Genomic DNA, 27,868 nt, shown 5'->3' with positions numbered 1-27,868 from the left:
ATAAGTTCCAGTGTCAGGCCGATGAGAGGCGGAGGAGACATCGTGACATTTAAAAAAAAAACATCCTGAATATGGTCCACAACCCTCCAGAGAGGATGGTTTCCTAAAAGGGACTCAACGGCTGCAGGCATTTGTTGCTACATTCATTCGAGCTGCTTTCATGTCCTCAGGATCAGCAGCTCTGATCCTGCAACAAAACTTGAATTACTGGATTTGTTTTCTGGAAATAATGTTTGAAAGAGTGGGGTTGTAATATATTCAAAAAGGGCCAGCCTAAGTATGTAGAACTTCAGAACTTCTGTTTGAATGCGCTGTGCCAGAGTAACGGGCCGGTTATGTTGCACGGTTAACGTACGCGGCGCTTCCGCTATAACCGATGATACTGGCTTACCCAATGTTTCTGTCCTAAACCCAACCGTTTAACGTTTTCCTAAGCGTGTGATGTTGGTCACAGTCGTTTTTTTGTGTTACTAAACTCAACCTTTTTTCTTTTTTTTAAATACACAGCGTAGACATACACATGGATAGCTCAAAATGCGTACAGATAACACGCCATTTGGCTTTAGGAAAGTGGCGTGTATGTTTACCCAAAGTCATGATGCCATGTTGATAAATGAGTGTATTGGCGGGTCCAAAAACTGAAAAATAACCCCAAAGAAAAAGCTCAACGTCTCGGCACCGCGCAATGTATCGCGCAGGGCTTGGCATCAACTTTTTTGCTCACCAGCCACTGTTGCTAGTGGTTTTCCAAAGCTACTAGCCACTCAGCATTTTCATTAGCAGCTATTTTTGTGTATAAAGGTCCTTTTTGTATGAAAACATGCAACCAAATAAGACACAGACGCTGCAGGGGTTCTTCTCCTTGAGAGATTGCATTGAGTTAAAAAGCTACTGGAAGACAGGCTAGACCCGGATGGGAGGGCAGGACTTTGGCTCTCTATGTGGATAGGCTATAGGGTTGCAAAGGGGCAGAAATTCCATGGGAATTAATGGAAATTAAGGGAATTTGGATGGAATGTAGTCCTTGGGCTCAAATGCAGTACTGTCTTCAATCTGTCTTCCATAAGCTTCAATCTGCTGTAGAATGTTGGATTTGACCTTTATCTTAACATATGAAGGTGGCTAGCATGCTGCCTTTGATTTACTATGGTTATGGTTATATGCGTGCTAAGCTAACCATCAGCGCTGTCTATTGTTTCCAGCCTATCAAGAACAAGTGGGCTTTACAATTAACACACATAGGTTATTAGCAATGGGTTATGTATCCCCCCCGCCTCAACCCCCCAAAAAAATGAAAGAAAAAAAACCTCCCGTATTTTAAAAACTAAATGTTGGCCAGTATGTAGTAGCCTATGCTGATTACTGCGTGCATGCATCTCATTTATGAATATAGTGAGGACATTCAACTGAAGTTGCATTAAATCAGCTTGTTTTAACCAGGATTATGCTGCAAGATGGTGGAACGAGCTCCCCATCGACATTAGGACGGCCGAAAGCCTACACATCTTCCGCCGAAGGCTAAAAACACATCTCTTCCGACTACACCTCAGATAAAATAAAAAAATAAAAATATTTAAATTTGCTTATTTAAAGTTAATGTACTTGCACTTACTACTTGTTGTCTGGAGTTTGAACCTTCACAGTTGAAAGCACTTAATTGTATCACTTTGGATAAAAGTGTCAGCTAAATGACATGTATTGTAATATTTTCCAACTACATTTAAGTTTCCTGTTATAGACTAACCGTACTATAACAAGCAATATTAAAAATATTCAGTTTATTCCCATTAATTCCCGTTTATTCCCGTTAATTCCCATAGAAACTTTGAAGATTCCCGGGAATTTTGCAACCCTAATAGGCTAGCAAGTTTCTTAAAGTTGTTTATAGTGCGACTCCTAGTAAGTCAGCCTACAAGTGTTAGTTAGTCCAGTTCAAACAAGTTTTTGATGGCTCATGTAAGGCGTTTTTCTGCCACAGAGGGAAAAAGTCGACGTCTTTACTGCATAAACGAACCGAAGAGACAGAATCATTCTCAAAACTACGGCTGTCAAAGATCGTTGTGATGAGTAGCTCAAAAAGATTGAAGTCTGATAAGAGCCAGAGAAAATCACTCTGACTGCTTTAAGAGCCTGACAGAAGAGAGTGAGAGTATGACACTGATAGACGAGCTGAACAAATTTGATACTGAAGTTTTTTACGTTTCACTTCTACAAGAGAGAGAGATCTCTATGAAATGTATTGTGGATTTGTATGGTTAATTTTTTAAAAGAAGTTTTGAAGACTGAAAACAAAGCAAATTTTAGAAACAGTTGCATATTAAGTCAATAGAAAGACTTGAAATGATGCAAACCGGTGTGAATAAACTTGAGGTAGCGTAAATTTAGGCAAAGCCGTTTGACTTTATTTCCTAAACATACAGAGGACCGGAGTTTTCACAGCTCTATGTGCAGAACAAGGTGGAGCCAACTAAAAGCAATGAGCTTTTTGGGGCTGAGCCATCGCCGTGTGAGAGTGAATGTTTATCGCTCCTGATGAGCAGGTGCCACCTTGCATGGTAGCCTCTATGTATCCACATAGTAGCCACCAGTGTATGAATTGGTGAATGCTGACTTGTGTTGCAAAGCACTTTGAGAGTAGAGAAGGGCTACATCACTCGTGTCAAACTCAAGGCTCGCAGATTATGATCCGGCCCGAATATCAGTTTAGGTTCACACTACATTTTGGCAAGCCTACGTGTGCACAAAATCTTGATTTGCTAAACGGTATGATGGCTTAGGAACTTTATTGCTGACTTCTGTAGGGCTATATGTCGACAACAATGTGCCAAAAAAACAACAAAAATGTAGGGAAAAAAAGCAACACATTTTTAAAAAAAGTTGACAAAAATGTCAGAGAAAGCAATGGAAAAAGAAACAAAAATGTTGAAAAACCTACAAAAGGGACGACAAATGCGAGATGCAGTATGACCGTCAAAAGCTGTGTTCGAAATCGTTCCCCATCACGAAAATAGTGCACTATATAGTGTGTTCGCCATTTTGTAATGGTGTTCGAACCCGAAAAACTATATAGTCCAATATAAAATACCCACAATGCACTGCTAATTTGAGTGTACATACGATTTACCGTACAGGTTACTCCCGTATACCACAATGCAACGCGGCCACGTTTTCCCAGAGAAGAAGAAGCAGAAGTCACCAAGAAAACTGACAAGGAAAAATGGAGCGCACTTTTGTTTCTAAACAGTGGAAATGTAACATGCAGCATACGTATATTCAACCTTTTGCTATCCTCCTGGGTGCTCGGTTTGTTTCAGGGACGTCTTAAAGCCCCGACACACCAAGCCGATAATTGGCCGTCGGACAGTCTGGCGAGGTCAGTGACTCGAGTCTGTTTGGTGTGTGCCGTGCCGTTCCTCCGTCCGAGGGGCCGTCAGCCTTCATTTTGGCCGATTTGACGTGTATAATCGGCGGGGCGGGCACAGCCGGCAGTCGGACTCAAATGACCCTAAAGATTGGTGGAGAGCTAACCCGGAAACGGGGAGCAGGATGAGCGTGACTAGAGTCTCTCAAAATCTTTATCGATCTGAAATGAAGACAGATTCAGCAACTGCACGCCTATTTCTCAGAAACACGTTTCGGTGAACTATTTTAGTACTTTAGTAATCTTATTCCAAACGAGCCGCCATGACAGTCTGTCTTTGAATTTCCGGAGAAACCAGACCCACGTGACGCGTTCGTCCAATCAGCTGCCGGTTTTCATTTTTGGGGCGACAATACAGATTCAGGGAGACTGATCAGTCCAACTGCCTTTTCTGCCGAGGGTCGGCCATCTGGGGAGTGTATCTGCAGCTTTAGAAGTATTTTTGTTTCGGTCTGTTTACATGATGGTGGGCTCGCCTGCCTCCGTCACACAAACAACGGGCGCATCTACTGACGCAAGTCACGCAACGATGCATTTTCAGCGAGTGTCCAAAATGTGGTTTGGTCGTTCCCTATATAGTTCACTAATTAATAAACAGTGAATAGTGAGCATGGCAATTAACTATACGTGTCTGGCCCTTGATGTGATTCTCATTTTCCAGTGTGGCCTTTGAAGGGAGTTAGACACTACTGCGCTACATAAATGCAGTACATTTACCTCCACCAGCCATCCCAGCTACTGACCTCAAGAACCTCATTACGGTTAAAGGAACACGCCGACTTATTGGGACTTTGTCCCCGTATCCCCCAGAGTTAGATAAGTCCCTTCTCATCTCCGTGCGTGTCCTAACTCTGTCTAACTTCTGCTACTTGGGCGGAGTGATTTGCTCGCAGCACCTGAGAAGCCCCGCCAAAGTAGCATTGCTTCACCTTCTGAGAATATAGTCATGAATACGCATTGTGGAAGTAGCCTACGTGCTAACGCTGCTGCAGTGATGGCTCAACCAGCTCCTTCTTGTCGGTTATTGGCTGGAACACGGTTTGTTATGTTTGGTGGTGCAGGTTGGTGCAGTTTGTTTTTGTGGCCGTTTGTGGAGCCTGGGCTGTCTACAGAGACTGCATTTTTTTTACAGTGTGTTCAGGGGACAGGCATCTCGCGGATAGTGAGGAGATGTTTTTTTTACAGTGTATTCAGGGGACAGGCATCTCGCGGATAGTGAGGAGATGTTTTTTTTTACAGTGTGTTCAGGGGACAGGCATCTCGCGGATAGTGAGATGTTTGCTGTATGGGACGAAAAATGTTGTAGCCGAAAAAAAAAAAACGTGTGACATCACTTAGAGCACCTTTAAATGGTCCTGATATAGAACGACAGGAGCCGTCCCACCTGCCAGGTTTCCTGCTTACATCCACTTCTGTAAAGTCTTGAAGTAAACGGGCCATTTTTACAGGGTTTACATTACTACTGAAGTCCTGTCGCAACGTAGGGATTGAATAATACTGTTTTTTCAAGGACGATATCGATAATGATTAGAAGTAGTTCATGAAATTGATATTTGGAACCTATATACACATTTACAGTACAAATGAAAATCTTTAAGTCATGATTAAGATTTTGGAATGTTATAAACTCCAACAACTTCATCGGTTACCAGGCAAATAAAACGCAGATACAGATAATCTGCAAACTGCCCAAAAACTGCCCGATAATCGGCCTATCCCTAATCCAATGGTGTCTTCTGCTTCACATGAAATGTGCACATGTACCATCTTTTCTCTTCTGCATCATGTCCAGTACATGCTGCATGTGTTCTGTTCGGTTTGTTTGTCTGCCAGCAGGATTACCGGGAAAAACACAATAACTACTGGCCTGATTTAATGAAACGTGGTGGAGGGGTGAAGGATGGGCCGAGGAAGAACCCATTAAATTAAAAGTCCTGCTTATACAGCAGCCCAACTAGCCCCAACCTTTACTTTGGACCACAATAATTTGTGTTGTTCATAATAAAAACTGAAAGTTTCAAGTAAGCTCTGCCTTCCTGCTGCACTCGGACATGTTCACCCTCCTCAACCATTAATCGGTCTCCAGACCAGGCAGGTAGGCAGGTGCTCGGCATCCTAACGAGGATGACAATTATTTTCTACAACATAAGAATTTGTTTCTGCTGCTCAAACAAAAAACCACAGGGAAAACACACAAAGGAGTAATATCTGGAAGGGTTCGATGGCAACCATGCCAACGTCGGCAGCTGCTACTTCACATTATACACTGGATGTAAAGGAACGTGAAGGCCAGTGTGTGTGTGTGTGTGTGTGTGTGTGTGTGTATGTGTGTGTGTGTCTCTTTATCAACAGAGAGCAGAGTCGCTCTGGGGGAGAACCATCCATGACAAACCTGGGAGACAGTTTTCCCTTAACACCCAAAATCAACCTCTGGCTCTCTTTTCTCACTTCTTCTCCGTTCTCTCTCTGCTGTCATATAAATGGGAAACCGTGTCATTCATTTCAGTTAAGATGGACCCCGACACCTCTGTGTGTAAAGTACAGAGCTGGAGTCAGTACTCGGTTAGCTTTGCTTAGCATAGGGACTGAAAAAGGGGGGGATTAACAGCTAGCCTGGCTCTGTCCAGTGTTAAAAAAAATATTCCTACCAACCCCTTAAAAGCTCACAAATTAGTGTTGAGACTCTGGGACATTGTTGGACTCACAATAGACCGTTAAAAAAATATGCAGCTAGTTACAGCTCTATATGTAGCCAAACTTTTTTTTTTTTTTTTTTTTTCACACATCCTTGTCAAAATGCGATGCCTCATTATCCACAATGCAACGTTTGTGTTATGCTAGTAGCAGCTAATGTTTCCTAAAGCCTCTAGCCTGCAGCAGAGATTTCTTTTCAAACTTGGGCTCATTAGCCAACGCCAACTCAAGTGACATCACTTGAGGACACTAAAGGTTTTAAACTACCAGGCCTGTCACAATAACACATTTTGCTAGACGATAAATTGTCCCAGAAATGATTGCGATAAACGATAATAATGTCGCTGAGAGAGCATAATAATGCTGGTACACCTTTTCAAAGATCAATATACTTTTATTTCTAAAGAATATTTAACACTGGAACTGGAAGACATAATAAATGAACAAAACAACCAAAAACCATAAATGAAATGGACTCCCAGTTTTTGTTAACAAAAAATCCACTGGAATAAAAATCAAAAACAACCAAAACGTTAACGTTACCTGAAAACAGAATGTAGTTTCTTTTTAGCATCTCACATCACACTTTCAGTCACTATGATCTCTACTACTAGGGTCAGAAAATTTTGCCAAAATATGAACAATAACGTCGCTGTCAACGGGCTTATCTGCTAATGTTAGCTACCGACCGTTAGCTTGAAACCATCCAGCAAATAGACGGTACCGTAGTCCGTAGGGCGCAGTTTCCTGAAACTGGTGATTTAACGTCACCGCTCATTTTACACACAGTTTAACAGCAAAACTAAACACTGAGTGAACATTACTACGTTTTTCATGTTGGTTTTGAGTGGTATGCACCCCCACTAACCTGGAAATTGTTTTTAAAAAGCAACGAGAGGCAGAGGGACCGTCACCGCATCGTTTGCTAACGTTAGCTTCTTGTCTCATCTGGGGTCTGATAAACCGTAAATACATCAGTGTCCACAATGCTATTTTCCAATAAACCGTAGCTTTCATATTTCACAGGATCTGCGTTGAGTGCGGATTTCATGTTGCGGCTTTCATCACCGTTTGTCACTTTGCCTAAGATTGAGTGACAAATGTACTCGCCATGTTGTTTATTTGGATTGCCATGACTTTGCGAGTGATGACATCCTGTCACTGTTCCAGCTGCTCAGCCTAAAAGGGGAGAGAGACGCGGATGATATAATTACGACTTCATGACTTTTCATAAACAGCTGAGGGCGCGGCGGTGTACATAGCGGAAACGATGTTGTGCGTCTGCCCTATTTCTGAGGCCGTAGCAGCAGAGGAAAACAAACAAGCATACAAATGAAAATGATCGAGCTCATTTTTATTTATGATGCGATTAATTGATTTACTGACTATCGCGACAGGCCTATAAACTACTCTTAAAACATGCAGAGCACAACTCCTTGTCACCTGGAAACAGAAACCACGCAAACAAACAAAACGACTTTGACCTTATTCAACATCAGCTTTACGCCTAAAACCACTAACTGCGTTTTTTTACATTTGTCTTTGTGTATGGACTAAACAAATGAGACACGCCATGGTAATATGTAAGCTTCTGAGGTGGTGGTAGGTGTTTTGCACGTTGGACAGACACAAGCAAGCCGTTTCCCACTGCTTTTACTCTTCTACTCTTTAGCTAGACTACAGCTTTAGGAAACTTTAAAAATATTAAGCCTTCATGGTTTAAAAAAATAAAAGAGAAAGTGTGTTTTAGAGGTCTCTTTTCTAATGTATGGGGGAAATGCTTCCTGGGCTGCAGGGGATTTTTATGTTGCGGCACCAAAGATGATCACTGGGACAAACTGGCAAGGGGGTAAGCTTCGCTTCAGAACTCGAGCCATCATGGCGCCATTTTGTTGCTAACTGGCCATCACCTCCTGTTAGCATTCCGCTGACCGCCATTTTTTTTTTACGTCACTTGACTGCGAATAACTTTACATCTGAAGCGTTTAAAGACTCTATTTGTCCGTTGTTTAGTTCCAAAGAAACACGACAATGTATAAAAGGCTCCATTACCTTGTACCTCACGTTATGGCTCCGTAGCAGACGGTTTTGTAAAAATAAGCTAACGATTGTGTCATAACCAAGTGACTTACTGTCGCATAGTAGAGGAATTACCGTATAGTACAGGAGAAGCTTGCAGGCAGTTTCGACTTACATGAGAGGTTTAGGTTTAATTACTAATGTTAACTAGCATGTTAGTGATCAATAATTAGCCTGTGCCCATGTTATCTCCTTACATACACCTACAGTCTCCGTATCTGTAAGATTGGGAATGATTGAGATTTCTCTTGGCACAGCTACCAGAAGACTTCCAACTTTCAGACACGTTGCTCACGTCACATTCTCTCAGTTGGAGGCTGCGCAGTAAAGCTGGCCATCACCGGAAAAGTGCTTCTAATAGCCTTCACTGGTCTCCGTCCAGAGCAACGGGGTCTATTGGTCCATTATATACTGTCTATGCAAACTGGCAGCCGACTGTCTTAATACAGCCACAGTGTGAGGTCACAACTGCACAAACTAAGAATGAATGACTGCATGAGGTTTCAGGGTTCCCCCCCAGAACAGTTGTTTAGCCCGGTGGCAAGAGTCTTTTTTTCGACGACTGGCCCAGCTGGTGCCAGTCACAGACTGATGGCAGCTTTAATGTAGAGCCAAATAGTTTCTTTTATAACAGAATTATGAAAGGAATGGCGAAATTGAGAAAAAAAAAAAAAAGAAGCTATAAGACAGACTCCATAGGGGCCTTCATTAAGTCAGTACAAAAAGCTAACTGGAGATTTGAAAATATGACTACGACCCAACTGTAGTTTTAAAAGAATTCTTAAAATACATTTAAAACATAATTCCCAGTGGCTTAGGCCTGGTGGGGCAGAAATTAGGCTCGGTGGGCCACCAGGCTCGCAATACACTGTAAACTTCTAGATATGAACTAATATATTATAGGCAAATTGTGCAGATGTGGAAAGTAATACTGCCAGACATTCAGTGTAGCAGGTCATCAGGAATAAGGCGATGGTTATGCAAGTAAACATCAAACAGCTTTTTTTTGGGAGGCTGGTGTGGATACAAAAACCAAAGGCAGCTATGTGTGCTTAAACCTACAGAAGTATGAAGAAAAAGATGCATCTCTCTGAAGGTAGCGTTTGACTGAAGCTCGTCAGATTCAGGCGAGCGCTCTCCCGTTTCCTTCATCAGTATCGGCCGAGTTAAACGCGAGACTCTGCGTGGAAAGCTTATCAAATAATCCCCGTTTCCGCGGGTGATCATTATATTTGCTGGGTGGAGGGATCAAAGAGAGTTAAAACATGGGCTGTTTGCTGCAGAGACCCTGATCAGGGGACTGGAAAGCACATGGTTCAAAGAAAAATGTCTTCGGCACCTCAGGAGGAATAAATCAGGGGTAGAAAATGCACTAATATGAGCCATTTGTTGCTTTATTTTGCATTTTACACAGTTCACAAGGAGGGTTTCTTGGTCTGTGTCTTATATCAAATGTCATCGGGCCACTACAGGTGAGAAAGAAAAAAGAAAAAGAAAAAAATCAAACCTATTTAAATGTAAAACTACCATATCCACAGCCACAGGCAGGATAGAGCATCCTTGAACACAAAGATAAGGAGTTTTCAAACACTCTTAACTCTAAAACCAGGCAATGATGACGTGAAAAGTAAAACTGACTAAACATCAGGACTGGGACGGTATGGATTTTTCTTACCGTGGTTGAAAAGCAAGAAATTCCCGCGGTATACGGCAACCCCCGTTACGAGAGTAGCGTAGTAAGTTAGAGCGAGAATGGCAGGGTGTCTTAAGTGAGCGACGTCAGTGCCCGTGTGGTCGCGCAAGGAGAGCGAGCGGTAACGGAGAGTAGCGGACGAGTGCCGCTGGGAGGAAAAGCGAGAGGAAAAAGAGTTCGCAAAGTTCATGTAAATGGAGTTAAAAGTGAATAATAAAACAACAAGCTTGAGCGTCTCTCATATGTTCTATTTATTCTTTTTAAATAAAATTAGGACTTACATATTCATTATATATATATACACACATATTCATTATATATATATATATATATAAATTTCGTTGTACCTGTGACAATGTCAACAAAGACCTATTCTATTCTCAAGACACGGTGGCTTTATCCATTGTCAATACTGCCGGTGAAGTGAGTGGCGTCACCCCCCGAAAAAACACCGGCTTAAACCTTACAACATATGTTGCAGCCATGGACTGTATAAAAAGACTGCAGCACAGTGGTTCCATTTTAGCTCAAGGTTGAGAGTCTTTACAGAGTTTTGCTGTCATTAAGGACCACAATGGTTTCTCTCCTCTCCGTTGATCCATTCCAGACAGTTCAGAAAGCTCTTTTGTCAATCGGCCTAACAGTCAACATGAAGGCAATGTTATTATGAGTCATGGAACATGGCGCTCCCAAACCTGCGACGGGTACACAGCCAGCGGAGTACACAGCCAGCTCGGGGAGCGCCGGCGAATAGCGTACACGGAATTCACAAGTTTGGTTTAGAAAATCCATGTAAGACACAAGGTCATCAGACACAATCCAAGGCATTAGGCCGGCTACACACTGGATGCGTCGCGCGAGCGTGTCAGCTGCGTGGCGTGTCAGTTTGTATGTCGGCTCCCTGTTATCAGGTTAGAGCTTACACACTGCCTGTGTGACATGCGTGGCTCGAGCCGCGCCGAAAGCGCTTGCCTGCTAGAAATAGTTTAGAAATATTAAAAAATCTAATATTTGGGGCAGTGGTGGCCTTAAGGTTAAAGAAGCGAGCTTATGACCGGGAGGTCGTCGGTTCAATCCCCAGACCGACAGGATAAAATCTGGGTGGGGAAAGTGAAAGAGCAGCGCTTGTCCCTCCCTCATTACCACCACTGAGGTGCCCTTGAGCAAGGCACTTAACCCAAACTGCTCCAGTGGAGCTGCTCAGTGGCCAGCAGATCAGACTGTGGTTGAACTGGGCAGCTTCCAGGTATGAATGTGTGCAACTGTGTGAATGTGATCATGGCGTTCCTGCAAAAGAGAGGTTGCCTCTCAGTGACCCTTCCCTGAATAAATAAAAGGTTAAAAGGTTTTTTAAAAAACACCTATTTTTCACGCGACACGCAAGCGTGTTGGAAGCGTTTTCAGGCCAAATAGAATAAAAAACATGTATATGTCGTTTAGACACAAATACCTATTAATAAATGACATGTTGATGTTTGAAAGTCTCTAAGTTTTGATATAAATGCAGAGTAATTAAAAAAATTAAAAAAATTAAAAATAATAGATTTTCTAATATTGCACCTGTCAATACAGAAGGAAATATTCTGCAGCCTATTTTGCCGCCAATACTGCCGATGTCGTCTTTGCTGTAATCAAATCAGTTTATATTTATGTTTAACATGGTATTTAAATTTTATCAACGGGAAACATCCATGTGTCCAGACAAGGCTAGCAGCAGCGCCGCGTCAGACATGTTTCTGGTATGTAAAGACAGAACAAATCCACGCAGCTGACACGCAACAGAAACGCCACGCTCACGCCACGCAGGCAGTGTGTAACCAACCTTAGAATCAATGAATCCATGTCATTAGACACAACGTGCAGTCGTCCACACATGTGCAGGCTTATTATTTTGTTTTATCAATGAATCTGCTGATTATTTTCTCTCTGTCATTGTTTTATCTGTAAAATTTCAGAAAATGAGTGAAAAAAGTGAAATGTCCCTGACAGTATTCCCGAGTCTTCTGTTGGTTTGTTTTTTCAGACCAACATCTATTATGTGAGCGATGAGTTGAAATGAAAAACTGTTACCCTTTGTCATTTTAGTTTAAAGTGCCCATATTATGAAAAAAAAAAATAATTGATTGATTCGGGGTGTTATTTTGTGTCTCTGGTGCTTCCACACGCATACAAACTTGGAAAAAAAAACATCCATGCTGTTTTGAGTGAGATACGGTTTCTGAATGTGTCCTGCCTTCAGACTCCAGGTGAGCTGGTCTAAATCTGCACGGCTTTCTACGTCATCAGCCAAAATATTTGGTGTGTGCTAACCACTTTAGCCAATACTACATCAGCTAGCTGTTTCTCCAACTTCGGTCAGCACAAGGCAGGATTAGCTGGGAGACTTCTTCTTCGGCGCACTTCCAACTTTGCGTGGAATACCTGCAGAACAGGGACATGGAAGTAGTTCTTTTGTACATTATGGTGAACTGGTGTGTGTTGTAGCAGTGTTTTGCCCTTGAGAACGAGGTGGCTAACCGCTAGCGCTAGCTTCTAGCTAGTAGTCCTTACTTAGCTACTGCGCATGTGCGACTCCCAACAAAGATGTAACAGAACTGAGATGCCTCACTCTGTAGCTAAAACAGAGAGCTCAACACACAGGGTGAAAATAGGAGCTGCAGCAATGTGCAGTACAACAAAAATATGGTGTTTTTTTGAAAATTAAACCATGTAAACCTATTTTGATATAACCTCTAAATACAATTATGAACCATGAGCATATAATGAGCACTTTAACAATTTCGTACATATAGTTTATACATCTAAGCCTGAAAAAGGTTAAATTGCCCCTAAAACCCGGATCAAATAGGGCTTAAAACTGACTTTTTAAAAGAAAGTATAATCTTCATCCTGTCATGGAGGAATAGATATGATTTCAGCCATAAATAAGCTGAACACTAGAGACCGAATTAGAAATGGAAACACCTGCGAACCCTGGCCTGCGCTCCGTAACATTAATAAAGTTCCCTTAAGCAACAAGAAAATGATATACACGTGAGATATTGTGATGACTGACAAACCGAGAGGTAATTGGAAGGTTTAAAACAGGATGTGTGTGAGGCCTGGAGGGAAAAATTCAATCAGAATTGACTTCGGTCTGAAGGGTTCAGCTATGAAAAGAAAAGTGATTGCAAAATACGTGGAGGTTTAATTTTCTATTTCACAGACAGAGATCTGCAGAGCCTTTGTCCTTTACATCACCTCCGCTCAAATAATAGTTAATGAGAATACAAAAAGGAACACTGGAAACACAGTGAGGACTGACACTGACGCTTAATAAGGCCTCAATTCATCACACTGAAGTGACGAATTACAATACCAATTTATTTTCTACCAATATTACACCTACATCTAGTAAAAAAGAAAAGAAAACAATCACTCGTCATTTGGAGTTAAATTGTTCTCATTTGGGGGCTGGTAGACAAGACAGCTGCTGATAACTGAAGATTAAAGTGAAGAATCGATTAAAAAGGAAGACCTGCAGCACTGCTGGAGCTCCATTTTTATACTTAACATGATAGAGAAGCTCCCTGTAAAATAAATAAATAAATACATGAAGAAAATCACACTCTGCTGATGAACAACAGCCCAAACGTGTGACTGAGTGACTGCTCACGTCACGCGCCACTGCTCTGGGAGGTATAATGACACTCTGAAATAGAACTGGTAGAGAAACCGAAAGCAGTGGGTTTCTGTCTGCATGTTATGTTAATTTTACATTTGCACATTACGAATCCGAATGGAAATACTGTATTTCTGTTTGGGGGGGGGGGGGATACAAAGGAGTATGGATTCAGTATTTCACGTTGATGAAGTCGTTGGGCTTGTGTGATGGGTTGAGAGACGGCTGCCAAGCTATGTCCAGCTGCCAGAATGACTTGAGACACCCATGTCTTTTCTTTTTAGTCCTTGACCAAGTTTAGCTCTCTCTCTGTGTGTGTGTGTGTGTGTGTGTGTGTGTGTGTGTGTGTGTGTGTGTGTGTTCAGTGTTGTTCCCGAGAGAAGCAGCCTCTGGATCTTTAAAAACAGCTGCTGCCGAAACAATGCGTTTGTCGTGTAGGTGGTACAACGAAAACAAATACAAGACATACAGCCTAGGATTGTTTTTCCTCTTCCTGTTCTTTTCTTTTTTTTTTAAAAACAGCTCAATTAGGCTACTCCGTATGAGAAAACCAAAAAGGAAGCATCAAAACAAAGAACACCAAACTCAAAAAAGACAAACGCGACACTTGTGCGAGTCGTCCCGAGAGTTCCCATATTCAACAAACTGCAACCTTTTTTCCTCTCTCAAAAATCTTAATTTGTACTTTACTGCTCAAGTGCGTGGCGGCGCCGCAGCGGAGACAAAAAGTCCCAGGAGGGCGAGCGGGGAGGACGACAGAGCAGGCCGCCGTCTCGACAAACGAGCGGCGCGCGGAGACGCCTCGGGGGACTTCATTAGTCACCAGAAGCACCGAGCGTGGCCGCGGGCTCATCCGGCTGCCACGCGGGGACATGATGCGAGCCGCTCAACCTGTCAATACCCATTTATTTATTGCAACTCGCAAGTATCATCGGCCTCCAGAGAACTGCAAGGTGACGGCGGCTGTTGGAGGCAGCGTGGCGTTAACCCTGTGTGACCTGCTTGGAAAGCCCCCCAGAGGCACTTTATTGGGTAAACCTGTCATCTCATTCAACTGTGGTCTACTTTTAGGATGCATGTTTTACTATAAATACAGGATACATAAACCTGCTTCCTGAAGGAACAAAAATACAACCCTGAATAAATAAAGTGCGTATGTAGAGAATTCTTTCAAGTGATGTCTTCATATGTCTACATATCCGCTAAGCCTTCAATCACTATTGAATCTGTCAACACTGTGCACAGGCCAGCAGGATTCTCTTAAATAAACTCAATGTGTCCTCTTCTTATAATACAGTATAAATACCAGACGCATTCAACTCTGCCCAAGAGTATAATTTGGTATGAACAAAGACAGAAAAACACGCACGCACTTCATTTCATAGCTTGCACCAAAGATTAAACTTAATCTGTGGAATCTGTCACCATTTTAATAATATGACTAGGGATGCAGTGGTTTTACCCATTTCACCATTAACTGCGCTGTAAAACGTCACGGTTAATTAATCGTGAAGGCTCCGCTACACCGACGGTTAACTGACTGCACGTTATGTGTAGCAGTGTGCGCAGTTCTTATTAAACCTCCTTGACAACATAAATGTTTGTGTTTGCGTACACATGTCGGTCAGACGTTGGTCTGGTCGCGAAATTACCAATGCCACTATGGCCACACCAAGACCCGCCCTACGAAGCAGCTCGATTGGTTGGGGTTAGGCATTTGACCTCAAGTGGTTAAGGTTAGGGTTAGGGGATTGGTCAGGTGATAGGACCTGAACAAATGGGGTTACGTTACCTTGCGTAAGCATGGACGCCTGGCCAATAAATGCCATTAAAGGGTGGGTCTTGGCGTGGCCATAGTGGAATTCGTAATATCGCGGTCCGGTCACGGCGAGTATCGTCTGTCAGAGGGATGTACAATGGCGTCGCCGTGGTGTGATAACTGCTGCAATTTCTTAACGTTACATAAAGTGAGCAAACACCAGGAAAACACAGAGCAGAGCCAGCCCCTGACCTCCCGACAGCTGCAACTGGGAATTCAACCCAAGTTGGTAAGTTTGCTAGCGACTTTAGTGTTAACGTTGCGTTAAAACTGTTACAAGGTTTCAAAAGGCAGCAATAAATAACACATTCAAATCTAGAGTGTTGTTGTAATTTTATACATTAGCAGTGAAATTAAGTAATGCATAATAATCGTGATAATCGCAAAACCGTGATTATTTTTCAGACTATAATCGTACTAACAAAAATCTATAATCGTTGCATCCCTACCTCGGACACTTGCTTACAGTACAATACACTAAACGACTCTGAAACCATCTTACATCTAAAAACAATCTGTGATAAAGTCCCTGAGCTTTTCTGCCTACCACACACTAAGAGACTTTAAACAGACTTTGAAAAGACCAAAGTCTGACACCATCTTACATCTAAAGACAATCATCTCACATCTAACGTTAAGGTCCCATGGCATGGAAATTTCACTTTATGAGGTTTTTTAACATTAATATGCGTTTCCCCAGCCTGCCTATGGTCCCCCAGTGGCTAGAAATGGTGATAGGTGTAAACTGAGTCCTGGGTATCCTGCTCTGCCTTTGAGAAAATGAAAGCTCAGATGGACCAATCAGGAATCTTCTCCTTATGAGGTCATAAGGAGCAAGGTTACCTCCTCTTTCTCTGCTTTGCCCGCCCAGAGAATTTGGCCCACCCATGAGAGAGAGAGAGAGATCATGGCTTTCAAACGAGCAAAGTGGCAGCTGGTCAAGGCCACACCCCCACCCTCCACCATGCCCCCCCCCCCACTCTCCTCCTCAATAGCTACAGACACAGAAATGGCACATCCTAAGGAAAACTCATTGTGGGACTGGCTCTAGTGGCTGTAATTCTGCACCAAGGCTGAATTTCAGTAAAGAGATTTCAGCTAGCTACCACTAGCGTTAGCTGGTAACTTGAATGGTGGCAGTACCCGGAGGTCCTTGTTTATCCGCCACTAAAACTCCCGTTGGGACTCGGGTCAGAAGGGTTGAAAATCGGCAACTTTCACTCCCATATCAACCACAAACAAGACCGCCTGGAACCGTTTACTGCTTCCTGTTTAGTGCTGGAGGGAGCGCACAGTGCACACCCATTGGTTGTTGACAATGTTCACATGATTTAACTTCACTACCAAGACTTAAAACTTAATATCAAACACTTTTGATTTTGTCGGAACGTCAAGCAAGAAAAAGACTGACTGGGAGTGAGTTTCATGACCTCCTTACACCAAACGATGGGGACGACGACGGGAGCACCCCGACTCTAGCAAGACTCTCAGGATTTCATTCAGATATTGAAAAGGTGTCTTCGACAGTGGAATCGCTTCAAAAAGTGGTTTAGTGTAAAGTCGCAGGAGACTATGGGAATAAATACACCGAAAACTCTCAAGGTTTTCTGTTGGTGTCACAAACACCAACAGCCCTACAACAACCTCAGGGTGTCCCGTAGCACTTTGCAGTTAAGGCGGCCGCCTTAGCAACACGCGCCTGCCGCCTGTCCTGTTTTCTTCCTTTAATTCCAAACTACACAGCTGACAACCTGCAGGTGGAGGCGGTGGAGACAGGCTCGGACATACACGCCGCTGTGGACTGGTGTCCGTCTCGCAAGCGGTTTCAGGAAAGTGGCTGCATGTGTCCGACTGTCTCTGACAATGCACCAATGATGATCGGTTAACATTTCATTGGGCTTTCTTGTGGAAGGCTGTCTGCCAAAAATTGCCACTTACTACCTTATTAATTAGCCTGAGTTAAACGCTAGCTATCAGTAAACATTTACTCACCATGTGCCATATAGCCATATAGATAGATATCATTTATTAATTATATATTATGATTTAAATTTAATATTGTTTAACAAATAATTGTTAAATGTAGCCCCCGGTCTGACAGCAAAACCACCTTAACTAACACATTTTCTGCGGGAAACCCTGAACCTTATCTACATACATTATAAAAAGAGACTACATGACTAATAAGTCCAACCCCTCAGTGCAAATATTTAGCTGTACGGGTTGTTTTTGTATCTGAACTCCCCCTCATATCCTCAAACACTGTTCCTGTATGTGTCATCAGTCTGGTGTTCATGACGCTGCCACGGTTCGGTTGTAATTTATTTTATTCAGCCGAGAGGTTTGTGTAGGTGAGGAGGAGGGAGGCCAACGCTCAGAGCAAGAGGTTTTCCAGTCAGGAGGATTACGAGTATGTGCTCAATTCGGAAACACATTCTGCATTCTGGACCTACTCCTGTGGGTCGAATACGTTGGGAGAAGGTCCTGGTCAGAAATGAATAAAATGTATTGGTCACTGTTCATCCAAACAGTTTAAAATAACCACCGTTGCTGAATTCAAGAGGAAAGCAGGAAGTCGGTCAAAGTTCTTAAACCTGTGGAGCCGAGACAAATAATCAAGAATATAATTTTAAACTGAATCTTTGTGTTTTGGACTGTTGGTCGGACAAAACATTTGAATAAACTGAATAAACAATTATCAATTACATTAGTAGTAAGTGCTCAAGGGTGAATTTCTGCACCAGAATATATTATATATATATATAAATAAAGGTGCTGCAATTTAAATTAGTTCTCTTCTCCTGTGCAGCAGCAAAAAAACTAAAAAATAAAAATCCGATTGTTTCCGTCTTTGACCCTTACACTACGGTCTGTTCAAAATCAATGAAAAGAAACTGATCCTTAGGCCGGCTACACACTGGCTGCGTGGCGTGAGCGTGGCGTCTCTGTTGCGTGTCAGCTGCGTGGATTTTTCTACGTCTTTACACACCAGAAACGTGTCTGACGCGGCGCTGCTGCTGCTGCTAGCCTTGTCCGTACACATGGATGTTTCCCATTGATAAAATGAAATGTCGTGTTTAACATAAATATATACCGATTTGATTACAGCAAAGACAACGTCGGCAGTATTGACGGCACAATAGGCTACAGAATATTCTGTTCTGTACTTACAGGTACAATATAAAAAAATTGATTTTCTTTTTATTACATTTATATATCTGCATTTATATCAAAACCTAGAGGCTTTCAAAACATTAAAATGTCATTTATTAATATGTATTCGTGTTTAAATGACATCTAAACATCTTTTGCTATTCTATTTGTGCCTGGAAACACTTCAAACACGCTTTCGTGTCACGTGAAAAATAGGCGTCGGTCCTATTTCTAGCAGGCACGCGTTTTCGGCACCCGAGACGTGCGTGTCATGCAGGCAGTGTGTAAGCTCTGAACCTAGCCGAAATATAAAACGGACACGCCACGCAGCCAGTGTGTAACCGGAAAAGACAACACTTATGCCATATTAAGATATCCAAAATCTAAGACAATATCTAGTTGTAGATCACGATATCGATATAATATCGATATATTGCCCAGCTCTAATAGGCTAATACACACCTGTAGTTAAAAACAATCGTGCATGTGATGGAGAGCAACATGCATGCGTGTAGTGTAGTCCCGCCTTGCCGTGCAAGCCTCCCAACAACCCTGGATCTCAGCAAAACGGAAGAACTTCGCCCAGGCGCTTCTACCTACGGATCCTGTGTGCAACTCGGAGAGGTTGGGTTTATTTCCTTTTTGAGAGATCCTTTGATTTGTTTGGTAAGAGCGCTTTCATCGTGGGGGAAACACTGAACTCAACACACCGAATAGAAATCATTTAAGAACTGAATTAAACTGAATTTCTATCTTTTGTTGTTTATTGCCGAATAAAAATCGATACCAGCCAATATGGCTAATCAACGATCGGCATGATGATCAAGTGATGAACAACCTACTTGTTTGTTGGTTATGCAGCCTTCAACAAAGTGATTTGAGCTGCAAACACTGATCGACATTTTTTTATTTTTTTTTTAAATCGCATTGACTGACATTTTATAGACCCAAACAACTAATTAACTAGTCATGAAAATAACCGCTGCAGCCCTAACATTGATTTGCATATTTCCACACAGATGAACATTGTAACTGTGCTACAATACTACTTGTAGAAAACACACACACACACACACACACACACACACACACACACACACACACACACACACACACACACACACACACACACACACACACACACACACACACACACACACACACACACACACACACACACACACACACACACACACACACACACACACACACACACACACACACACACACACACACACACACACACACACACACACACAACTGTGCTGTAATGTACTGCTGACTGCAGAGAGTTTTAGCTGAGTGAGGGCCGTCTTTGGCCCCGGGGGCGAGATGACTCGCTGTCCGATGCTCTTCACGGAGCTCCCCGCTCTGGTTAGAGCCCTGCTGAGGCATCCTTTCACTTCTCTGAGAGGGAGAGGAAGAGGAGGAGAGGTTACATAACCCTCTGAGAAGAGCTCTCGCTCAGGGAATCTGACAGGGGAAGGAGAGATGACAAAGGAGGACGGAAGTCGCCCCCAGCAAATCTGTCGCCAAAAATCGCACCCACTACCAGCAGAAAAAACAAAAAAAACAAGCCTCCACATCAGCAGAAGTGGCTTCCTATAGCAGAGAAGCAGGAGGAGATGGTGTTCCTTGTTTGTGTAATAAACAGCTGCCAGGGGATTAGATGTGTGCAGGGAGGGATGCGTGGGTCTCCATCAGGAGGGAGTTTCTGCGGTTATGGTTTCCCTGCTCGGTTTGCCAGGCGCACTTGGATACAGGACAAAAACAGAAACACTGGGGGAAGACTGGAGGCTTCCAATGTTTGAGAGGCAAAAAAAAAAAAAAAAAAAAACAGGTGGGAGTTTCCTCCCAATGTCATTAAAGATGTATTGCACAAATGAATGCAAAAATAAATGCATACATATTCCCTCATTTCCATTATTAGCTACTTGACTCTGACTACTTTATCCAGAGTACACATTTCAATACATTTTAAATCAGAAATGTCTCAAGGCTGCAGCACAGATTGAAAAATTCAGAGAAGCTGCTGAGCTATGTGAGTCCACAAGGTCAACAGTGGTAACCGCATACCTGTTTCATTACTTCACTCAAAATTATGATGCGAAAACTTCAAGGCTCCACAGGTTTCTGAGGCAGCAGCAGCTCCACATCCACTTCTAAAGACAGAAACAACAGAAGCCGGGCAGGAAGTTCGGCAGGACTGCAGAGAAAGAGCTCAGAAGTAACTGAGCAAATTTGCCTTCCGCTGTGGTTTTGAAAGGCAGTGAGGCAGTTAAACCTTCATAGCTTCAGGCTGCTGCCCAATACAAAATAAAATAATTGATCGAAATGAGCTTTCTATTTCAACAATCGAAATCAGAAGCAGGATATGCGATTCCCAGTACTTTTTCTCTCTCAAACCACCCGCCTACTTGCACACATCCGAAGAATAAACAACAACCGTAGCTTACCCGCTGGTAGTATGCAGCTAAAGACACAGGGTAACATTAGCTAACCGGCTGGTAGTATGCAGCTAAAGACACAGGGTAACATTAGCTAACCGGCTGGTAGTATGCAGCTAAAGACACAGGGTAACATTAGCTAACCGGCTGGTAGCATGCAGCTAAAGACACAGGGGAAATGTTAGCTTACCCGCTGGTAGTATGCAGCTAAAGACACAGGGTAAAGTTAGCTTACCCGCTAGTAGCATGCAGCAAGACACAGGGTAACATTAGCTAACCGGCTGGTAGCACGCAGCTAAAGACACAGGGGATATGTTAGCTTACCCGCTGGTAGCATGCAGCTAAAGACACAGGGGAAATGTTAGCTTACTGGCTGGTAGCATGCAGCTAAAGACACAGAATAATGTTAGCTTACCGGCTGGTAGCATGCAGCTAAAGACACAGGGTAACATTAGCTTACTGGCTGGACACAGGGTAATGTTAGCTTACCGGCTGGTAGCATGCGGCTAAAGACACAGGGTAATGTTAGCTTACCGGCTGGTAGCATGCAGCTAAAGACACAGGGTAATGTTAGCTTACCGGCTGGTAGCATGCAGCTAAAGACACAGGGTAACTTTAGCAGACACCTTATGCTATCTAGTGGCTCCTATTGTGGTATTGCCGTCCCTGTTGAAAATTTTTTAAATCGAACAATTTTATTGAATCATGACCTTAAAATCAAAAAGTCATATCGTGGATTTGAACAACCGTGACAACCCTTCATCCAGCCACATATCAACCTAAACTCTGCTTCAACATCCTGGTGGTAAACATCTCAATCAACCATATCAAAATCAACCTGTCTCCATACAGAGGGAAGAAAGGTGCTGAGGCTGACTTATTTAGAGGTTCAAACTTCCCAACATGTTGCATTGTGTGCCTTAATAAAAGATTGATACTAGATTTTTACTTGATAACTAAATGGAGAAAAGGAGAAAGAAATAAAGAAAAGCAAGATTACTAATTCTTGACTTATTTTCGCCATATGGTTTAGTCAAAGTCCTGCCCAGATCAGGTCAGATTTGTTGCTCTTAAGGGGAGAGCCTGATCAGCTGCTTATTCAACTTAAAATGTAAATGATTTAATAAAATTAAGAATTAACCTGAGTCGCTGTGCTCTCTGGGAAATAAACATCCTTTGTTTTAGCTTAGACAGCCTCGGGTGAAACCTGGGCGGTTTCCTTCCTCTCGTCTGATTGAACATGTTCAATCTGCTCCTGGAAGAATTCGTCAAAACCAGATACAAAAACACAAATCAAAAGCCCTTTGAGACAGAAAACAGAGTATTATGTACTTATACACCCTTTATCACTTGATCTCTCACAACTCAAAATACGTTCAACAACCTCAGACAGATAAACGGAGCGTGAAAAAAGTGAGACAAAAGAGTTTGTCTTTTAACACTTGAAAGAGTGTGCTTTAGGAAACGCAGACAAGACCCAAGCTCCTTTAAACAACAAGCTGAAAGGGAGCTGCAACAGCTTCTTCAGTCCCACATCCAACCTGTGTAAACAAGGAAAAACTGGATGTTGCACGGCTGGTTTCTCCGCTTCAGTTTCACTGCTAAACTTCCTCCAGAGCCGTCGGGGTTTTACCGTCCGTCGGATTCATATCCGTGGGAGCTCTACAGAGCAAACTGATGTTAATACATTACACCATCTCAGACATCCTGTTGGTCAGCAAAAATAATACAAAATCTATATAGGACTAAAAGGGGAAAGTAATGAATAAAATAGGGCTGTCATTCGCTTTTAGCATTTTAATCCTAGCCTTCAACTACAAATTAACTTGATGAAATTGAAATAAATGAAACAAAAATCTCAATAGGCCTTCAGTTAATTTATGAAAGATTATCGTGCAGAGCCTTGAGATGTCCATGATCTCGGAAAGCTCTATTCAGTCGATGTTTAAGATTTTCTATTTATATCACATAATCTTCATAATCAGATGCAGTTTGCCCGGTTGTCATGGAATTACACTAGCGGTCAAAAAGTTTGGGGTCACTCCAGAATACCAGCTGAGATCAGTTGCATTGTTTGTTTTTTTTAATCAGGGCAGCACTATGTGATTACATAATTGCAAAAGGGATCTCGACTGTTGAGTAAGAAAAGAAGCGGCTGATCTTTAATGCAATATCTACATTGCCCATTATCAGCAACCATTCATCCAATGTCCCAAAGGCACATTCTGTTTACTAATATGATATCATTTTAAAAGGCTAACTGAGAAAACATTGGAGAACCCTTTTGCAATTATGTAAGCACATAATTTAATCTGAAAAGTGCTGCCCTGGTTAAAAAAAAACAATTCAACTGATCTAATATCTATATCTAGTATTCTGTCTATAGTGGAGTGGAATGGGAATTCCTAAGTGACCCCAAACGTTTGACCGGTAGTGTAAATTTTAAGCATCTTAACATTCTCTTGAACGTGTGGTTAAACTTTCCTCAGTTTTTGATTGAAAGCTATAGATCAGATACTAAAATCGACTTTGGAGGTGAGATTATTTTGACAATTGTTCAATGGCAGTTAGTTATTTCAAAGTGAAAGAAACGTCTTCACCTACAGAGGGCATGTTAATAAATAGGACTCACGGTGTGGCATCAAGAAGAAAAAAAAAAAAAAACATGGCAGCAGATTTGTTTTTTCTGCCATTTCTTTCAGCATACATGAATACAGATAAAAGGGCATGGACTTTTTCCCCCCCCACATAAAAAAGCCCAACCCCTGTCATCATTAATGGGTTTTTCCGGGAGGTGGAACCCTGAGGTGTGAGTGCCACGGCGGCCCACAGTGAAGCCGCTGAAGGCTGCGTTTGTGCGCTAAGCAACGGCTTGCATCATTAACTCCCCCTCCAGAGGCCCGGCGGCCAGCAGGAAACAGACGACGAACAACTTCCTGTGTTATTATAATTCTTCTATCACTTAATGGTATCCTGTCCCGCACTTTCCCTCTGTAGAAGCTCCCCAATGTCAAATGGTTTACATACACCCCCAAAGTTAATCTCTCCATGGACATACATTGAGCCATATTCTTGATCTAAGCACTGATTGTAGGTGCCTCCATTTTCTTCCAGATGGGAGCTATAGTCCTTTTTGCCTGTAGTAAAGCAAAATCAGCACTAGGGCTGCAACAACGAATCGATAAAATTCGATTATTAAAAAAGTTGGCAACAAATGTAATTATCGATTCGAGTTATCCAGCTGACTAGCATGACAAGCTAGCGTTAGCTCGGTAATAACAGTAATAAAGCAGGGGTGGTACAGTTTGCAAGACTAAAGACACTGTTTTATTCACTCGCCTTTTTTGGCCCATTCATTTTTTTATCTGTTGTCATGTATATATTCTGTGCTTTGTCCCATATCAGTTATTGTTGACAAATATATTAGTGTGTGGTGTATAAATGAACTTAACTTGCACTTACTACAATGATGGTAATTAATGAATAAGCTGTCTGTCTGTCTGTCTGTCTGTCTGTCTGTCTGTCTGTCTGTCTGTCTGTCTGTGCTCTTTGGGTTACTTACCTTTACACAACTATTAACTAAAACAAGCATGTATTGAGTTGCTGTAAATTAATGCTTTTTTTTATCCGATTCATCGATTAATAAAAAAAATAATCGACAGATTAATCAATTATTAAAATAATCGTTAGTTGCAGCCCTAATCAGCACATTTATATTTTTGGCATTTCAGATTCAGATTAGTTGAAAAACAGGAACAGGAATATCATGTTAGGGTAAAGGGCAATGTGCACAGACAAGATGACCACGGGTTTATTAAAAATAATAATTTCTAGCACCGCTCCACACTAAAGTCCTGCACATGTGAATGGGAACGTCCCCTTCTTACGCAGAAGGCGGCTCAGGTTCTGGTTCAGGCTCTAGTCATCTCATGTCTAGACTACTGCAACTCCCTCCTGATTGGCCCGCCTGTATGTGCCGTCCGACCCCTGCAGCTCATTCAGAACGCAGCAGCTCGGCTTGTCTTCAACCTCCCCAAGTTCTCTCACACTACACCGCTCCTCCGCTCTCTTCACTGGCTACCAATAGCTGCCCACATCTGCTTCAAGACACTAGTACTTACATACAGGGCCACGAAAGGATCAGCCCCAGCTTACATCCAGGACATGGATCAAACCCTATACCCCACTCCGCTCTGCATCAGCCAACCTGCTTGCTGCCCCCTCACAGCGAGGGAGAACTAATCAGTTGGCTGTCCTGGCTCCTAAATGGTGGAAGGAGCTCCCCATCGACATCAGGACGGCCGAAAGCCTACGCATCTTCTGCCGAAGGCTAAAAACACATCTCTTCTGACTACACCTTGGATAAACATGGAAGAAAAGAAAAAAATTAAATAAAAAAAAAAGGTGCCCTGCCATACAAAACTGTTTTTACTTGCATTTTTTGAAATATGTTAGGGGCATATGTGTTTGTGTTATGTGGTGAATGTGAAAATGAACTGCTACCTCCTGTGTCAGCTCTAGCCACGGACAAGAAATAAGCAGAGAAATCAGACCAATAACAAAAGCTGGTCAGTCTGACATCATGTTGCCTCAGCTCATTACTATTCATTAGCTCACCCAGCTGCGCTGGGTAAAGGATTCTGACAGCCAGGCTCTTATTGGCCAGCTGTTAGCCAATCAGATTCAAACAGCTTAGCTTGTTGAATATTAATGAGAACTGGCAGAAATCAAGCCGAGTCTTCCTGCAGGCTTTCTATACCACGCTAGAGTGGCTTGAAACAAGGTAACCATGGCATTTTTTCCACAAAAAAATTTTAGAGTCCATGGTAGAACTTCAGTAATGAAATACATGTGGCAGGGCACCTTTAACAGCTATTTCTTTTATGAGAGACAGGAAGATTCTTTTGTATGTAAACATGCAATGACAATAAAAAGGCATTGTACGGACACTTAGGCTTCATCTTTAGCTCTGCATAGCGGTTACAGCGTAACTACTGCAACAATGATTGGGAATTCATTGAAATTACGTACACTGGCTCTCTAACCTTTGAGAAATGTAAAGCAAGCTCTGTGAACCAATCAGATTCCGCAACTTTTTACAACAGCCGGTAATAATAACCCGGAAGCTAAGAGGGTCTGGCTAGTCCACACAGCATTCCGGGATGGGACAAAAATGTGCTCTGGTTTATTGGCATTTCTTTAAACCAATCACAATCGTCTTGGGTGGCGCTAAGCACCGTAGGGAGCCACGGTGCTGCCGCAAAATAGCCTCGGGAAGGAACTTGTTTTGGTGGAACATGTGTACGTTCAAAAGGTTGTTTCAGTCGTGCAACAGAAAACTCAGATTGGACAGATTCTAGCTAGTTGTCTGGATTTACCCTGCAGAGATCTAAGGAGGAGTTAACCATAGTCTTCAGAAATCCACCGGAGTTCAGAACGCCAACACAAAGAAAGCGGAAGGTAACTGACATGGGCGAAAAGACATGCCTCCGGCAGAATTTCGTGCGGCCCCGGAGAAATCCCGAGAGTGAAAGTTCGTGGATATAGACTAATAGAAAAGAGACGGCAAAATGGTTTGCAATTAACATACACTACGGGTCAAAAGTTTGTTGGTCACCTAGAAATTTCCATTCTACTCCATTATATACCAGCTGAGATCAGCTGCGTTGTTTATTTAACCAGGGCAGCTGTTTTCAGATTACATTATGTGCTTACATAATTGCAAAAGGGTTCTCCAATGTTTTCTCAGTTAGCCTTTTAAAATGATATCAGATAAGTAAACAGAATGGGCCTTTGGAACATTGGATGAATGGCTGCTGATAAAGGGCAATATTGCTACTGCATTAAAGATCAGCCACTTCTTTCTACAACAGTTGAGTATATTTGTATCGATATCTGCCTTAAAAATCTTTTATCAGTCGGGCTCTAGCGGAAATGCAATGAAAACTTCTCAGATCTGCTTTGTGTATTGGGTTTTCCCTCGGTTCCTCTGGAGATCAATCCACTCCTGCCAATGAATGGTTCTCCTGTTATATTGATTCCTCCATCCCGCAGTGATCCAGAGCATTCTGCTGGGCAAGAGTCAAGGGATTCAAACTGGCAACTCACCACACAGACTGCCGCCTCCCACCAGGGAGTACTGCCACATGAGAAACTCTACTTCCTCCGCAAGACGAGAGATCTAAGCCACATTCTCCAGTCTCTAAACGAATTCACACTCCGTTTATTTATGAACCAGTGCGGCGAGAAGCAGGACTTCCAGCATTGGTTGGAGTGAAATTAAATACTCCGAAAGGAGGATAATTTCTCCTGCTGGATCTCAAGTTTCTGTCTCATTAACGTGACACGGGTTTTAATATTCTGAACTTACACTTAGGCACAAATAAACTCCCACGTCTGCCTTCTGTCGGAACATATTCATCACTCTCGCACACAAATACGCTGAGTGAAAACGCCTCGTCTGCATATTGAAATCAAACGCCACGAGACGCTCAATAATAAGCTTCCCAGCGGGAAAGGAGAACATGGGGGGTTCTTCAGTCGGAACTGGCTTCCCTGCTTTGTTTTATTAGTGAGAGCTCGCAGGTCTAGGCTGCCCTCCAGCACAGCAGAAATGCATTTGTCTGAATGTAACGTGGACAAACCCGGGGAGAGCTATTCAAGCAAATCAGCTGAATGGTCCTTGAATGTGGTGCAGCCGAGGATGGCTGCTTCAATGCATCCTCCAAACCAACACATGGGGGGGGGGGGGAGGAAGACCAAATATCTTCATACTGAACAAATATCCATGTCTAAAAGGTTATTTAAACTGATCTACCTTCATGTGGAGTGCAGTGATGATCAGTAGTCGTTACATTGACCCCCAGGAAAGCAAGTTTAATGTTGCAAGGCAGTTTAAGAA

The 27,868-nt window shown here is 42.6% G+C and overlaps 1 protein-coding gene across 5 annotated transcripts in view; it reads right to left on the bottom strand.

Annotated features, from left to right (window-relative positions):
* cadps2 (Ca++-dependent secretion activator 2) overlaps positions 1-27,868 on the bottom strand; it is a 245,374-nt gene that overhangs the window by 216,285 nt on the left and 1,221 nt on the right. The gene's annotated exons all lie outside the window — the stretch shown is intronic.

This window comes from Perca flavescens, chromosome 8 (assembly GCF_004354835.1).
Source record: "Perca flavescens isolate YP-PL-M2 chromosome 8, PFLA_1.0, whole genome shotgun sequence".
Lineage (NCBI taxonomy): Eukaryota > Metazoa > Chordata > Actinopteri > Perciformes > Percidae > Perca > Perca flavescens.
This window is presented reverse-complemented; position numbering and strand designations above follow the sequence as displayed.